General features: G+C 42.9%; 1 pseudogene; it reads right to left on the bottom strand.

The window, feature by feature from the left end:
- Positions 1-16,708: 16,708 nt before the first annotated feature.
- Positions 16,709-17,978, bottom strand: LOC147339451 (uncharacterized; annotated as a pseudogene).
- Between the last annotated feature and the right edge of the window lie 56 nt (positions 17,979-18,034).

The following is an 18,034-nucleotide window of genomic DNA, read 5'->3' as shown; positions in this document are numbered from 1 at the left end:
TTGCCACTCAGGCTGAATAAATTATACAAAATGTACTTAATTTTGACTATTTGAATTTTACTTTTACTCTATCAGTCATCTGTACTGTACTTTGCCAGTATGCTTGTTTCACTGAAAAATATGGACATGATTTTTTTTCAGTTGGTATCCCCAAAACTGTTAATGTCTATTTTCGACTCTAGATCCAGTCTGACACAGACACTCCCAGACCACCTCCTCAGGCTCTTGTGTGGGGACATTCCAAAGCCAGATATGCTCATAATGTCAGCATGTCCTGGGTCTTTCCGGACCAGTTGAACAAGCTCAAAACATATCACCTAGGAACCATCCTAGTAGAATGCCGGATACCCTTAGCTAATCATCACTAATTGACCATGAGAGTGATAAACAGGTACATTGTGGAGTAACTAAAAAGCAGTAGGGGCATTATTTATGCTTGAATGATTCATAGGATCATTCAAGCACAAATGTTTGTTTCATAAAGTGCTTAAGCGGTTTATGAAACAAACAAACAAATCAAGGAGTGGACTGAAAATGAATAAACAACCAGCTGATGTCCAAAGAAAACTTTGAAAGAAATTCAAAAAGCCTGAAAAACTACTTTATAAAAATAGAAATAGGAAAGAAAAAAAACATGGTTTAAATGGACTCATGAATTTATCTTACCACTTATCCTGTACACAGTGTGCTGCCCGATTAGCTGCTTCTCAAGATATTAATAAATTCTGTTAGGATTCATTAAGGCCTCCAAGGAAGAAAGCCCTAATCCACACTGACAAATATAAATACATGAGTACCAGCAGAGTAATGAAGAGAAGTCTCACCATACCATACCATACCACCTTTATTTATAAAGCACTTTAAAATAAAACCAGGGTTCACAAAGTGCTGTACATATATAAACAGAAAATAACATCAAATATGTTAAAAACAGGGGATTATAAAAAATAGAAATAATCTCTTAAAAAGTGCCAAAGACCTCAGCAAATAAATATGTTTTAAGAAGAGTTTCAAACTCACACAATAAAGTGTGTTAGATTAATCCAGCTGAGATGTAACAAAGGCATGGATTACCGTCTCAAAAAGTTATTTTGGCTAACTGCCTCAAATGAAAAAAGCTAGTTCTTACAACAGTTCTGACCTGGCTTTCAAGTTTAGGATCTGCATCTATTTTAACTCCCAGATTAGCAGTGACCAGTTTAACATAATGTGCCAAGGAACCAAATCCACCAAAAACCATCACTTCTGTTTTTTGCTCATTAAAATGTAAAAAGTTCAGAGTAAAACCATGAGCTAAGCTCTTCTGAATCATTATGGTCGAGCTGCATTAGTGAATAAATGACTGGATTTAACTGGTCAGCTGAAAGTCAGAAGTAGCCATGAACATGCTATTGATTATTAAGCATGGCTAAATGATGACAAATGCTGATAATTCAGCAGACTTCAGTGCTTTGCTTGAGCAAATACCGTTGCAGGAGATATAAGTCTTTAACCTCTCCCTGAGGCAGTCACGTCCCTCAAAACATCCACCATCATTCCCATTCCTAAGAAATAAGTGGTCTCCTGTCTGAATGACTACAATCTTGTTGCACTGACATCCGTCATCATGAAGTGCCTCGAGCGGCTAGTCAAAGGTCACATCTGCTCCTCCCTCCCCGACACAATTCAATTCAATTCAATTCAATTTTATTTATATAGCGCCAAATCACAACAAAGGTCGCATCATGGCGCTTCATAGATACAGAGAAAAACCCAACAATCATATGACCCCCTATGAGCAAGCACTTTGGCGACAGTGGGAAGGAAAAACTCCCTTTTAACAGGAAGAAACCATCTGCTGTGACCGGTTGGGGTGAGAGAAGGAAGACAGGATAAAGACATGCTGTGGAAGAGAGACAGAGGTTAATAACAGATATGATTCAATGCAGAGAGGTCTGTTAACACACATAGTGAGTGAGAAAGGTGACTGGAAAGGAAAAACTCAACGCATCATGGGAATCCCTGGCAGCCTACGTCTATTGCAGCATAACTTAGGGTGGATTCAGGGTCACCTGGTCCAGCCCTAACTATATGCTTTAGCAAAAGGAAAGTTTGAAACCTAATCTTAAAAGTAGAGATAGTGTCTGTCTCCCGAATCCAAACTGGAAGCTGGTTCCACAGAAGAGGGGCCTGAAAACTGAAGGCTCTGCTTCTAGGAACAACAAGTAGGCCTGCAGTGCGAGAGCGAAGTGCTCTAATAGGGTGATATGGTACTACAAGGTCATTAAGATAAGATGGGGCCTGATTATTTAAGACCTTGTATGTGAGGAGCAGGATTTTGAATTCAATTCTGGATTTAACAGGAAGCCAATGAAGGGAAGCCAAAACAGGAGAAATCTGCTCTCTCTTTCTAGTCTCTGTCAGGACTCTTGCTGCAGCATTTTGGATTAGCTGAAGGCTTTTCAGTGAGTTTTTTGGACATCCTGATAATAATGAATTACAGTAGTCCAGCCTGGAAGTAATAAATGCATGAGCTAGTTTTTCAGCGTCACTCTGAGACAGGATACTTCTAACTTTAGAGATGTTGCACAAATGGAAGAAAGCAGTCTTACATATTTGTTTAATATGTGCGTTGAAGGACATATCCTGGTCAAAAATGACTCCAAGGTTCCTCACAGTGTTACTGGAGGCCAAGGTAATACCATCCAGAGTAAAAATCTGCTTAGATACCATATTTCTAGGCTTTTCAGGGCCGAGTACAATAACCTCAGTTTTATCTGAATTAAGAAGCAGACAGTTAGCGGCCATCCAAGTCTTTATGTCTTTAAGACATTCCTGCAATTTAACTAATTGGTGTGTGTTATCTGGCTTCATGGACAGATAGAGCTGGGTGTCATCTGCATTGCAGTGAACATTTATGCTATGTCTTCTAATGATGCTGCCTAGGGGAAGCATGTATAGTGTAAACAGAATTGGTCCTAGCACTGAACCCTGTGGAACTCCATAATTAACCTCAGTGTGTGAAGAGGACTCTCCATTTACATGAACAAACTGGAGTCTATTAGATAGATATGATACAAACCACTGCAGTGCAGTACCTGTAATACCTACAGCATGTTCTAATCGCTCTAATAGGATATTATGGTCGACAGTATCAAGCGCTGCACTGAGGTCTAGCAGGACAAGCACAGAGATGAGTCCACTGTCAGAAGCCATAAGAAGATCATTTGTAACCTTTATTAAAGCTGTTTCTGTGCTGTGATGAGCTCTGAAACCGACTGAAACTCTTCAAATAAGCCATTCCTCTGCAGATGACCTGTTAGCTGTTTGACAACTACTCTTTCAAGGATTTTTGATATGAAAGGAAGGTTGGAGATTGGCCTATAATTAGCTAAGACTGCTGGGTCTAGAGATGGCTTTTTGAGTAAAGGCTTAACTACAGCCAGCTTGAAGGCCTGTGGTACATAGCCGATTATTAGAGATAGGTTGATCATATTTAAGATCGAAGAATTAATTAATGGCAGGACTTCTTTGAGCAGTTTTGTAGGAATGGGGTCTTAAAGACACGTTGATGGTTTGGAGGAAGTAATTATTGAAGTTAACTCAGAAAGATCAATTGGAGAAAAAGAGTCTAACTTAACATCAATGGTACTAAGAGTAGCTGTAGATAATATTACATCTGTAGGATGATTATTGGTAATTTTTTCTCTAATGATAAAAATTTTATTTGTGAAGAAGTTCATGAAGTCATTACTAGTTAACGTTAAAGGGATGGTTGGCTCGATAGAGCTCTGACTGTTTGTCAGCCTGGCTACAGTGCTGAAGAGAAACCTGAGGTTGTTCTTATTTTCTTCAATCAGTGACGAATAGTAAGATGTTTGGCTTTGCGGAGGGCTTTCTTATAAAGCAGCAAACTATTTCTCCAGGCTAAATGATGATCCTCTAAATTTGTGACACGCCATTTCCTCTCCAGCTTATGAGTCATCTGCTTTAGGCTACGTGTTTGAGAATTATACCACGGAGTCAGGTACTTCTGATTTGAGACCTTAGTTTTCACAGGAGCTACAGTATCCAGAGTTGTACGTAGTGAGGAGGTAAAATTATTAACAAGATAATCGACCTCTGTTGGGGTAGCGTTCAGAGCTGCTCTGCTCTATGTTGGTACAGGTCATTGAAGATGATAACAGTGGGTGGATTATATTCCTAAACTTAGTTACAGCACTTTCAGAAAGACATCTACTTTGATAAAGTCTACTCTCCACTGCTGTGTAATCAATTATTGTAAATGTAAATGTTATCAGGAAATGATCAGACAGGAGAGGGTTTTCAGAAAACACTGTTAAATGTTCAGTTTCTATGCCATATGTTAAAACAAGATCTAGAGTGTGATTAAAGTGGTGGGTGGGTTCTTTTACATTTTGAGAGAAGCCAATTGAGTCTAATAACAGATTAAATGCCATGTTGAGGCTGTCATTTTTAGCATCTACATGGATGTTAAAATCACCCACAATAATTATTTTATCTGAGCTGAGCACTAAATTAGATATAAAGTCTGAGAAATCAGACAGAAACTCTGTGTAAGGCCCAGGTGATAGATGATAACAAGTAAGACTGGTTTCTGAGTTTTACAGCTGGGGTGGACAATGTTAAGCATCAGGCTTTCAAATGAATTAAAAGTCTGTCTTGGTCTTTCGTTAATTAATAGGCTGGTGTGAAAAATTGCTGCCACACCGCCCCCTCGGCCTGTGCGTCGAGATTTCTGGTAGTTAGAATGACTCGGGGTGTTGATTCATTTAAACGAACATAATCATCCTGCTGCAACCAGGTTTCTGTAAGGCAGAGTAAATCGATTTGTTGATCAATTATTAAGTCATGTACTAACAGAGACTTGGAGGAGAGAGAACTAATATTTAATAATCCACATTTCACTGTTTTACTCTTTGGTTCAGATGTGGATACTGTATTGTTCTTTCTTTGTGATCGTTTATGTTTAAGTTGTTTATTAAACCAAGGGTGATAGAGCTTTTGCTACTGTGGCCGCCAGACTGTGGAATTCTCTTCCTCAGAACTTAAGATCTGCAGACTCAGTGATTACTTTTAAAAAACAGCTAAAAACACATCTTTTTAAAATTGCGTTTTGTTAACTTTTGACTGTTTTTTTTTATACCTTGTGAAGCACTTTGTGATCTTTTATCTAGAAATGTGCTATATAAATAAAATTTTACTTACTTACTTACTTATTGCTGGTTTTTAGTTTGTTTTTCGTCTTTTTGGGAGCTCCTGCTACCCCCCCAAAAACCCATCTCCATAGAGATGGGTTTTTGGGGGGTTAGCAGGAGGAGAGAAACTGCAGAGAGGCGTGTAAGACTGCAACTCTGCTTCCTGGTCCCAACTCGGGATAGTCATATTTTGGGGGGTTTAATAAATTTGTCCATATTTCTAGAAATGAGAGCTGGCAATGCACAGCACCCTCACTCACCTGGAAAAAGGGAATACATATGCAAGAATGCTCTTCATCGACTACAGCTCGGCATTTAACACTATAATCCCCTCAAAACTTGCCATGAAGCTCGTCGACCTTGGGCTAGGAACACACCAATCTGCAGATGGATTCTAAACTTCCTCACAAACAGGCCCCAGGTGGTGAGAGTTGGTAAGCACACCTCCTCATCACTCATCCTAAACACAGGAACACCACACGGTTGAGGAAGTTTGGCAACACTAACATCGCCTCAAATTTCTACAGGTGTGCAGTTGAGAGCTTGCTGATGAGCTGCATTACAGTTTGGTATGGAAGCTGCTCTGCTAGCAGCCGTAAATCACTACAGGGGTGGTGAAGGCAGCAGAGCACATCACTGGCACGAGACTTCCTGCCATTCAGGACATTTATCTTCAATGATGCCTCCGCAAAGCACACAGCATCATCAAGGACCACAGCCACTCAGCATATAAGCTCTTCTCCTTGTTACCATCTGGCAGACGTTACAAGAGTCTGTCTGCTTGGACTACAAGACTTAAAAACAGTTTCTACCATCAAGCCATACAACACCTCAACCACAACACTTAAACACACACAACACACTCCACAGAATGCACTCAGACGCTACCCTGCAGCTTTACAAGTAAACTGTAAAATCTGCACTGGTCACTTCACTTTATTGGTATTTATATTAGGAAAAAAATGTGCAATACTGTACTAACTGCCACTAAAGAAAATTGTACTGTTCAGTCTGTACTGCTGCTCATTCCTGCCACTGTGCAATATTCCATGTGCCCCCCCACCCCCCACATTCCTATTTAAGATTTTCTTTATTTAATCACTAGTGTGTACATATATTTATATATACATATATAGCTGCCTCCACCAGTGTGTGAATGTGAGAGTGAATGAATAGTGGCATTGTAAAGCGCTTTCGGTGCCTTGAAAAGCGCTATATAAATCCAATCCATTATTATTATTATTATTATTAGGGGTGCAACGATACTCGTATCGATATTGAACCGTTCGATACAGTGCTTTCGGTTCGGTACGCATATGTATCGAACAATATAAAATTTGTAATTTATTTGATCAACTTTCCTTCTGACGATGCTGTCTGTGTTGAGCGCTCAGTGAATCTGCGTTCGACTACTCCGCCTAGGCTGCACTGTCAAGGGCAGATCCACTGAGCGTTCAACACAGACAGCATTGTCAGAAGGAAGAGCGCAGGGCAAGCTAGCGAGACAGAAGTTAAGCTCTCCTTGCAACATGGACCTCCCCCCCAATTATTTTGGTTTTCATGTGACGTATGACCCTGAAGGTAAGCGTGTCATGGACTAAAGTAAAACAGTATGTTCAATTACATGGGTGGGAACTAGTGTGTTAGCGCAGTTAGCTCGTTAACGTGTTGGCCGTCTAGCCCCATGCACGGGGCGATCAGGGGTAGCTCGTTAACGGAGATTTGCCGTGTTGTGGCGTTAACGTCATTTCAATGAGATTAACGCTGACAGCACTAGTGGGAACACAACGAATATGACTGCACATTTACGCCGACATCATCCTAGTGCAAAGACAAGTGGAAGCAGACAAAAACAACAAGCATGCATGCTACAGACTTTACCCGAGTCGTTTAGACAGCCGTTAGCACATGATTCTCCTTATGGGGACCTGATATGTTTAATATTGTGGCAAGCTCAGACAAGGAGGAGACGGAGGTGTCGTTTGGTCTTGCTTCCCGTGAGCTAGCCAGGGAGCACAGCCGTTTATTAACATCTGCAGAAGAACACTGCCGCTAGCTAACTGCTCAGCGCCGCAACCGCACAGCAGCAACAACAACAACAACAACACACAGGGCGCCCTCTGACCCCGGAAGGACACACCGTCGCAGCGAGAGGGCGTCACCCGTCACTATGGCAACATAAACAAAACATAACTGTACAAACAGAACCCCAAAAAGCCCTGAACCGCTACAATATGCTGCTTAGAATATAGCCCAGAAGAAGCGTATAGTATTTCTTTTATTTTGGAAAGAGCCATTTCTCTGTAATAAACTCTCTTTTCCAAAGATGAGTGATTCCTCAATCAGATACAGGGCTCGCAAAATCGCTAGCCCGACGTCCCGGGGCTAGCGATTTTTCCAGTTGGGCTATCAAAATCTATCTTTGCCCTGCCCGTCGGGCTATTGTAGGAAGGAAAAATATATGTCAATGCTTTTGTATTCTTTCGGAAATGTAGCTGGGTAATTACAGTATGTCATTGGCATCGGTGAGCCACTGTCAATATGTGACATATTGAAATCGCGTTTGAATTTACGCTTGTTTTTTGCTTTCACTTTGCAATCGCGCGAACTGTGTATAGAGAGCGACAGTACTGATTGGTGAGTGATGATAATTTGCGCACCATTTCCTCTGACATCGTCTTATCAATCGTTAGCTTACTATGCAAACATGACAAGTGAAATCTCCCGCAGCAAGCTTAAACATATGAGAGATTGATCGCGCAGAGAATCGCTGACCGTTATGTGTGTGTGTGTAAAAGCAGCAGGATATATATTTTAGTTCTGCTGAGCCAAATGAGACAGGTCAGGGTGAAGAAGTGACAGCCAAAGAAAAGCTTACCACAAAACGGAAAAGTTATGACAAATCAGACTATAAGGCAAAAAGAAAGTGCAGCTTTATGGTTTCATGGACAAAAGAATTTCTGTGGCTGCAATATGACGAGCTATATAACCGGGGCTGCACATAAGTGGTCCGCAGGTGCGCATTCGCTGTCAAAATAAAAAAAAACGCGCACAAGATATGAAGTTGCAACGCGTGTTTGCATACATACGATTTTCTGGAGGAGGACAGACATTTGTTTAGAACTCTTAAAGATGTCGAAGAAGCAAGCTCCTTTAAGCAATTACTTTGGTGTTCCTCCACCTCCAAACAAATGTCAGAAGGAGTCCGAACCACAAAAGAAGCACGTATTCTCGGAAAAGTGGTTGCAGGAGGTGAGCTGGCTTCAAACAAATGATGAACGCACAGAGATGTGGTGCAGAATGTGCCGTGAAAATCCCGCTCTAGCAGACAAAAACAGTGCTTTTTATATGGACGCAAATGCGCGTTGCAACTTCTTATCTGGTGCGCGTCTTTTATTTTGACAGCGAATGCGCACATGCGGACCACTTATGTGCACCCGTGTAAATAACATAATGTTCTGCCGGGTGTGTTGTTGGTTTTCTCTCGATTTCTGAGTCGACAAGCGCCTTTGTTACTGGGACCAGTCATTTTAAGAAAGGCCCCCATTAGAACCCATGAGAAATGCAAGAAATGCATTATTGCTCAGTCTGCAATATCTTTCCCAGAACAAACACCAATTGCAAATAACATACTAAAAATAAACCTGAAAAATCTGTTTAGAACAGCATACTATGTTGCAAATAGTGGCAAAATTTAGCAGTCTTTGCAAACTTCAAAAAGCAAATGGCCTAGATCTTGGTTCCACTTGTCTCTTACCCGTGACTTCAGTGGAAATTTCAAATTCAGGATCTGACACAGACTGATTCATGTCCTACACAGTTCTTACAAGTTCATAGAAATTTCTGTTCAATTAGAACCAAGTATTTGAGTTGATGATTGTAATTTTTATACAATGTTGTAATTTGTTTTTCAACAATTTTTTAATTAATGTTTTGTTTCCTTTACAATATTATACTTTAATGTATAATATTGTAAAGGAAACAAAACTTCAATCAAAAAATTGCTCTCTTTTTTATTCGGGCTAATTACATTTATTTTGGGCTACCAAAAACTGAAGAGTCCCTGCCCGAAGGGCTACCAGGGATTTTGAAATTTTGAGAGCCCTGAGATATATATATATATATATTTTAATTAGTTTTGTTTCAGCAACATTAAATTTAAAAACTGTACTTTTGAGTTAACATATATATTTATAATTTTAATAAAAGACAAATTAAAAAGGCATGAACATTTTTTTTGTATCGAAAAAATATCGAACCGTGACACCAAAGTATCGAACCGAACTGGTTCGATACTTTGGTGTCACCCCTAATATATATATATATTAGGGGTGCAACGATACACAAAATTCACGGTTCGGTTCGGTTCGATACTTTGGTGTCACGGTTTGATATTTTTTCGATACAAAAAAAATGTTCATGCCTTTTATTATAAATATATATTTTAACTCAAAAGTACAGTTTTTAAATTTAACCCTAACCCTTGTGCGTGTTTTTTATTTTGACAGCGAATGCGCACCTGCGGACCACTTATGTGCAGCCCTGGTTATTTAGCTCGTCATATTGCAGCCACAGAAATTATTTTGTCCATGAAACCATAAAGCTGCACTTTCTTTTTGCCTTATAGTCTGATTTGTCATAACTTCTCCGTTTTGTGGTAAGCTTTTCTTTGGCTGTCACTTCTTCACCCTGACCTATCTTATTTGGCTCAGAAGAAATGAAATATATATCCTCCTGCTTTTACACACGCACTCACATAAGCTCAACGATTCTCTGCGCGATCAACCTCTCACGTGTTTAAGCTTGCTGCGGGAGATTTCACTTGTCATGTTTGCATAGTAAGCTAACGATTAATAAGACGATGTCAGAGGAATTGGTGCACAAATTATCATCACTCACAGATCAGTGCTGTCGCTCTCTATACACAGTTCGCGCGATTGCAAAGTGAAAGCAAAAAAACAAGCGCAAATTCAAATGCGATTTCAATATGTCACATATTGACAGTGGCTCACCGATGCCAATGACATAATTACCCAGCTACATTTCTGAAAGAATGCAAAAGCATTGACATATATTTTTCCTTCCTACAATAGCCCGACGGGCAGGGAAGAGATAGATTTTGGTAGCCCGACTGAAAAAAATCGCTAGCCCCAGGACGTCGGGCTAGCGATTTTGCAAGCCCTGTATCTGATTGAGGAATCACTCATCTTTGGAAAAGAGAGTTTATTACAGAGAAATGTGTCTTTCCAAAATAAAAGCTATACTATCCGCTTCTTCTGGGCTATATTCTCAGCAGCATAAGGAGAATCATGTGCTAACAGCTGTCTAAATGACTCGGCTAAAGTTAGTAGCATGCTTGTTGTTTTTGTCTTTGCACTAGGATGATGTCGGCGTAAATGTGCAGTCATATTCGTTGTGTTCCCACTAGTGATTTCAGGTTAATCTCGTTGAAATGACCTTAACGCCACAACACGGCAAATCTCCGTTAACGAGCTACCGCCGATCGCCCCGTGCATGGGGCTAGACGGCCAACACGTTAACGAGCTAACTGCGCTAACACACTAGCTCCCACCCATGTAATTGAGCATTGCACGGCACATCCAACATACTGTTTTACTTTAGTCCATGACTCGCTTACCTTCAGGGTCATACGTCACATGAAAACCAAAATAATTCCAAACGCCAGATCTGAATGGGGGAGGTCCATGTTGCAAGGAGAGCTTAACTTCTGTCTTGCTAGCTTGCCCTGCGCTCTTCCTTCTGACTATGCTGTCTGTGTTGAGCGCTCAGTGGATCTGCGCTGGACAGTGCAGCCTAGGCGGAGTAGTCGAACGCAGATTCACTGAGCGCTCAACACAGACAGCATCGTCAGAAGGAAAGTTGATAAAATAAATTACAAATGTTGTATTGTTCGATACATATGCGTACCAAACCGAAAGCACTGTATCGAACGGTTCAATATCGATACGAATATCGTTGCACCCCTAATATATATATATATATATATATATATATATATATATATATGTATTTCCCGTAGTGCTGCATTAACATCATCTAGCAGACCTTCTGAGGGTACTTCACGTAATCTTGGTAACTGGCTACGGGGGATCCAGGTTTCAAGCTTGGCCATGATCCTATTTTTCAGGTCAGTTCCTCTCGCACTCAACGATCCTTCTCCTATCGCACTTGGGGCTATGTACCCAATCTCGGGTGGGGGTGATGATATCGCCCCCCTGACCTGGCGTCCTGACTCCTCCTTGCCGTAGCATTTGTGTTGTACCTCGTCAATCTCTAGCTGTGAGAGCAGTCCCTTCTTTCGAATGTTGGAACACTGAGCTACTAGTTGTTTCGCTGTCATTGTGGATGTTGGGTATCGAAGAATCCATAGGTCCCTCATCCTATTCATGTAGCCCCTTCCGCCGGGGTTACTTGCGTAGTAGCATTCCAACAACGCTCTGTTTTCGTCTCTTGCCCACCGATGCCTTCTTGTTCCAGTAGCCCACTTTTCGTCAGGGTGCCCTGGTTCCTCAACACCTGACGCGGACCTTGTTGACTTCCAGATACAGACGGACAAAATGGTGGTGGCTAACCAACCATAGTGGTGGTAGACAAACAGAAGAAGACGGCCGTAGTGATCGATGTAGCGGTTCCGAATGACAGCAATATCAGGAAGAAGGAACACGAGAAGCTGGAGAAATACCAAGGGCTCAGAGAAGAGCTCGAGAGGATGTGGAGGGTGAAGGTAACGGTGGTCCCTGTGGTAATCGGAGCACTAGGTGCGGTGACTCCCAAGCTAGGCGAGTGGCTCCAGCAGATCCCGGGAACAACATCGGAGATCTCTGTCCAGAAGAGCGCAGTCCTGGGAACAGCTAAGATACTGCGCAGGACCCTCAAGCTCCCAGGCCTCTGGTAGAGGACCCGAGCTTGAAGGATAAACCGCCCGCAGGGGCGTGCTGGGTGTTTTTATGTATATATATATATATATATATATATATATATATATATATATATATATATATATATATATATATATATATATATTTAGTCTGTGAACTGTAAATCTGTTTTTCTTTGACTATTTTATTAATATTTTGCTCTTTACTATTTTGTTCTACTGTACCATTCTGCTGAGTGACTGTCTTCTGCTCATCAAATACATTTCATTGCAATGTTGACCCAGTGCTAACTTGCATATGACAAATAAAACTTAAAACTGAAGTGTTAAACATATTGTAACGTGCGGTGGAGATGAAGCCAGCCGCCTACAGCCAGATGCCGGACATTTATTAAAGGACTTTCTCTGCACAAAGCATGAACTGTTTTTATTGGAAAATTACAAGACCAAGCAATATGAAAAAAGTGTACTTAAACAGTGTGGCCTTAATCTATCGCAGAGGTGTGCAGGTGGATAGCGAATGAGCAACAGCTTTTGACTTTCCAAAAGTACTCATTTATTTACAATATCAAAAATAAAAGTGCTACCTCTACCACACATTACACGAGAGCACACACGGGAGCATCCATTACAGGAGGAGTGCAAAGAAGAACAAAAAGGGGATGACACACCAGTCATGAGACAGGAGGCGCCACCATGTGGTGATACACTGCATTACAATAGCAACTATTACATAGTCCCCCTGGTGAGAAAAAGGCTGTCCTCAGCCGTACACAGCTGAAAAAGCACACACCGCACCTAACAGTACCCTATACATAGAGGTTACAGCTAAGATTGGTGCACACACACAGGGCAAAAGACCATTTAAAAATGAAATTGGTGAAAATAAGACGAATATGTACAGTGGAAAATCAGTTTCCTTAGATTTTTCACTTTTTTTTTTTTAAGTAAATGCCAAGAATGAATCTTAACACACTAAAGAGCCATAAAACTGGATTAAGTAGAGCAAACAGAAACATCTTGACTCAAAATAGCAATGCAACAAGACAGCATCAAACAGGTTTAACCAAAACATTTCACTTCAGATCAAGCCTGGTTGTGTGAAAATCATTAGTCCATCTTTTGTTGCTCCAGCCAGACGTAACTCTGGGGCAACGTCTGGCCGTGAAATTATAATGTCCACCAGCAGCTGGGTGCTGGACAGATCTGGGTGAAAGACTGTCTGAAACAGCTCCCACACCAGAAGAAGAGTCAATGTCCGGTAAATCAAAGGGGAATGGCTCAGAGTCAATGTCAGTGTCTGCAGGGCGGCCAGGGTGGGTCTGAGAGTCAGAGTTCAGATCCCCTGCGGTCTCTCTCCCAGCAGGTGATGAAACAAAATGTTCTTTGGAAGTGAGAGAGTCCCAGGTATGGAACGGTTGCATGTTCACAACATGATAAACACCTGCATCCACACCGGAGTCCACCCAAGTGAGCTTGTAATTAACATCACTGAGTCTCTGAGATACACACAATGGTCCCTGAAACAGTGGTGCAACTTTAGCAGTAAAGTTAGACTGAGCGTCTGACCTGGGGTGCGTCTTAACTCTCAAAAGGTCACCAACACGAAACGTGGCATGTCGATGTCTCAAGTCATAGTAATGTTTTTGTCTGTCATGGCTATAGTCCAGAGCTGCTTTGGCGTGGTCATGAGCTTCCTGCAGGGAGGCTCTCAGAGTCTCAGGGTAAGGCACACCCAGTTCATCAACACCTGCTGTAGAAGGCTGAGTGATAAGGTCAAGCGGGGTGTCTAACTCACGACCATAAAGCATCATGGCAGGAGTCATACCTGTCCTGTCATGGGGGGCGGTACGCAGAGCAAAGCAAATCTGAGGGAGAAACTTGTCCCATGATGTGTGCTTATCACCTACATAAGCGCGGATTGCAGTTTTCAGAGTCCGGTTGACCTGTTCAGTAGCATTTGTCTGAGGGTGATATGCCGTAGTGAGTCTGTGCACCGAGCCTAAGGCAGAAACAACATGTTCAAAAAGCTCACTCACAAAAGGAGACCCTCTGTCAGAAATCACGTAAGTGGGTGTACCATGTCTAGCAAAAATGTCAGTGACGAATTTACCAGCTGCTACCTGAGATGTAGCTTCTTTGACAGTGCTGGCTTCAACCCATTTAGTCAACAAACACGATCAAATAAGCATTACCAGTGGGGGTGCGGGGAAGTGGCCCAACAAAATCCACACCCACATACTCCCAGGGTTTCTGGGGGACAATGGGAACCATAAGACCAGCTGCTTTTTTCTGACTTGGCTTGGTGAGTTGGCACACTGAGCATGAAATCACATAGCGTTTCACATCAGCTGCCATTTTGGGCCAGAAAAACCTAAAACGCAGTCTAGCCAATGTCACACCCAAGTGACCTGCTGTGGAGTGGTCGCGGTAATAGTCCAGCAAGGTGCCTCTCATGGAAGTAGGGGCAAATAGTTTCAGCTCTTTCAAAGGGTGCAAAGGACATGTGGACTTGGGTTCTCTGTAATACAAAAGAGAGTCATACACAACATACTGTAACAAGGTGGCACTGTCCGAGCTGTTCAGAGAGTCTGCTTCAATGTCTCTGAGGAGTGGACCTGTGACATGATCGTCTAACTGCAGCTGTCTCAATTGTGAACGGTCAGCCAGAATGACGGGGGGCAGAGTACGAATGTCCAGGCTGCCCATAACAGCATGATCTGGTAAAAGATCAGTCGGCCTGTCACAGGTCAGAGGCAAAGGGTTGCGTGACAGTGCGTCGGAAACTTTGTTTTGTGCACCCGGTTTGTGCACTATTGTGAAATCAAAGTCCTGCAAGCGAAATGACCAGCGGGCGAGTCGGCCCGTTGGGTTTTGACGAGACATGAGCCACCTGAGACTGTTGTGGTCAGTGAAGATAGTAACATGAACACCTTCAACATATGGGCGGAAGTGTTCCAGGGCCCATATCACAGCAAGGCACTCCTTCTCTGAAGTGCAGTAGGGTAGTTCAGCTTTGTGAAGGGAGCGACTAGCAAAAGCCACAACATACTCACGACCCTTGTCATTCTTTTGCATCAACACTGCCCCAAGACCCATGTCACATGCATCAGCGTGAATGGAAAAGGGGGGGTTGAGGTCTGGGAATGACAGGATCGGGGCTGATGTGACATGGTCCTTCAAAGTGTCCATGGCCCTTCGACAGCTGTCATCCCAGTGGAAAGCATTGTCCTTTCTGGTGATGGCGTGAAGAGGTTCAGCATGGCAGGCATAATTCTGAATGAAGCGCCGATAATAGCCAGTCAAGCCAAGGAACTGACCGACGTGTTTCACCGAGGTTGGGGTTACAAACTCCTTAACCGCCTTTACTTTGTCTGGATCGAGCTTAACACCTGATGATGTGATGCGGTACCCGAGAAAGGTGAATTCATCGAGGCAGAATTGGCACTTTTTGAGCTTTAATGACAAGCCAGCAGCCTAGAGTCTGCCCAGCACCTCCTCAAGATCCACCAAGTGCTGTTCAAAGGTAGGTGAGGCGATAACAATGTCATCCAGGTAGACTGCGCATGTTTTGTAAATGAGGCCAGCAAGCACAGAGTTCATGAGTCTCTGAAAAGTTGCAGGTGCGTTGCAGAGCACAAAAGGCAGCACCCGAAACTGAAAGAGACCCCAGTGAGAGATGAAGGCAGTTTTAGGCTTCGAGTCCTCTGCTACCGCAACCTGCCAATAGCCTTGCACTAAGTCCAATGTCGAGACAAACTTTCCCCGTGCCAGAAAGTCCAAAGACTCATCTACACGAGGCAGGGGATAAGAGTCTTTTCAGGTAACTTGGTTGAGCCCTCGAAAGTCCACACAAAACCTTGGTTCCGCGGCAGCTCTATTTACAATGACTACAGGAGCTGCCCAAGGGCATGTGGAAGGTTCAATGATGTTGTCCTTCAACATTTGTTGCACTTGTTTGTCAATCACACGTTTCTTAGCAGGTGATGTGCGGTAGGGTGGGAGATTGACAGGTGTTGCATTGCCAGTCTCTATGGCGTGCTCAGTGAGAGCCGTTCGACCAAGTTGACCATCAAACAAGGAGCTAAACTTGCTGAGCAGATTGAGTAAAGCATCCTTGTTGTTCTCTGAGAGACTTGCTTCAGACAGTTTGGCTGTTAAGTCTGAGCGAATCAAGTCCAAAGACATCAGTGTTCCAGGTGAATGTGAGTAATCATTTTGAAGGTCCTCTTCATTGTCTGCGAGTGGGCAGGGGATGTCCTCAATGTAGACTGTTCTAGTGGGAATGTGAATAGAAACAGAAGCTCTTGCCATAAAATCCATTCCCAGAATGAAAGGAGAGGACAAATCTGGTATTATTGCAAAACGCTGGTAAAGGTTTTTGTTCATGAATCCAATATTGAGCCAAATAGCACCGTCAGGGATACAGGGCGCATTATTGGCGAGGTTAACTGCAGGACAATTCCACTCACTTGTTTTTCTAGGGTAAGAGTCATTTACTTGAATGAGATCTGTTCGTACAGCCGAGAGGGAAGCACCCGTGTCGAGGGTAGCATCCACAGATGAAGCATTGAAGTTCACTTTCGTTCTTAGTGGGGTATTCCAGTGGACTTGTGAAAAATTGTCTTCCAAGTATCCAAGACTGTGTCCACCCTGTAGTGAATCGGGCGTGTGAGGCTCCGTTAGTAACTGGGGGAAGGTTGGCCTCTGTGAAATGTCCTCCCCTCCTGTAGTTTCCTGACTGCCTGTATTGTGGCTGGAATGTGGTGCTGCTTAATTCCACCTTTTCATGGCCAGGGTCAGATGGGCCAGGTACCAGCAATGGCTGGACTGGGCCATGCCTAGCGGTGTTTGAGGCTCGTTGTGGCAAATGAGGTTGGGTGTTACAGTTTGGGCAGGTGCGTGTAGTGAACCCTGGCTGAGAGCATTTGAAGCAGTAAGGTTCAGGCTTATAGTTGTCTTTGCCACATAAAGCAGGCTGTGGTCTTTGTGGTCACTGAGTGAAGCTCATGAACACGTAGCAGCAGGTCCATTACAGAAGTGACATTAGCACCATACAGGGCAACTCTGTATTTTTCAAGAGCATGTTTACTAATTAGGTCGATTCTGTCTTTTTCAGGTGGAGGACTCTTCAGTTTGTCAAACTCACTCAACATGTGAGCAACAAAGGTTGGGAGCGGTTCGTCCTGAGCCTGAACATGATCCAAAATTCCTCTCAGGATGCGTTCTTGGTTGTCGGAGGGCAGAAAAACTGTCTTAAACAGTTGACAGAATTGAGCCCATGATGTGATGTGGGAGCTCAATGCCTTGAACCATTTCCCGGGCTCTTTTGCAAGAAAGTGTGGCAGTTCGTTTAGCAATTGCCCATCGGTTAGGTTCAATGAGGCTTTGTATGTGCCAACTGCATTTAACCAGTCCTCAGGTTGCACTTTGCCGTCCCCAGCATACACAGGAGGCTCCAGTTTGACGTGATGTAAAGCTGCCGCAATTACTCTGGAAGTGCTGCTGAGCTCAAGTGAGTGAGATGGGAGGAAAGGATTTGTAGGTTGAAATGGGTTGCTGGCCAGGAACGGATTGGTACTGTTGGTGGGTTCAGTTTTGTCCCTCGCAGGAACATGAGGTATCGATGTGGCCATTGGGAAAACAGGAGACTGTGGGACAGCAGGAGGGGGAGAATTCCCCGTTGTGAGTTGGTCCCACTGCTTTAGTAAACTCTGCTGTATGTTCAGTGAGTCACGTGAACAATCACTAAGCTTATTCACTTCAGTTCTTAACTCCACCACTTGTTGGCTAAGGCTAGGAGTCACATTTTCAACTATCTGGCACATAGGTAACGAGGTAAGTTCCATGTCTGAGTCAGAGTCGTCTGGGTAGTGTGCCATTGCGATTTCAAAAAAAAATTAAGCCGCTCCAGGGCACAGCGCAGTTATTGATGTAG

This window comes from Aulonocara sp. 'chitande type north' Nkhata Bay, linkage group LG1 (assembly GCF_057382095.1).
Source record: "Aulonocara sp. 'chitande type north' Nkhata Bay isolate Kocher_YH1m ecotype deep benthic linkage group LG1, A_spYH_male_GT1.1, whole genome shotgun sequence".
NCBI lineage: Eukaryota > Metazoa > Chordata > Actinopteri > Cichliformes > Cichlidae > Aulonocara > Aulonocara sp. 'chitande type north' Nkhata Bay.
The sequence above is the reverse complement of the archived record's forward strand: the minus strand, read 5'-3'. Positions and strand labels throughout refer to the sequence as shown.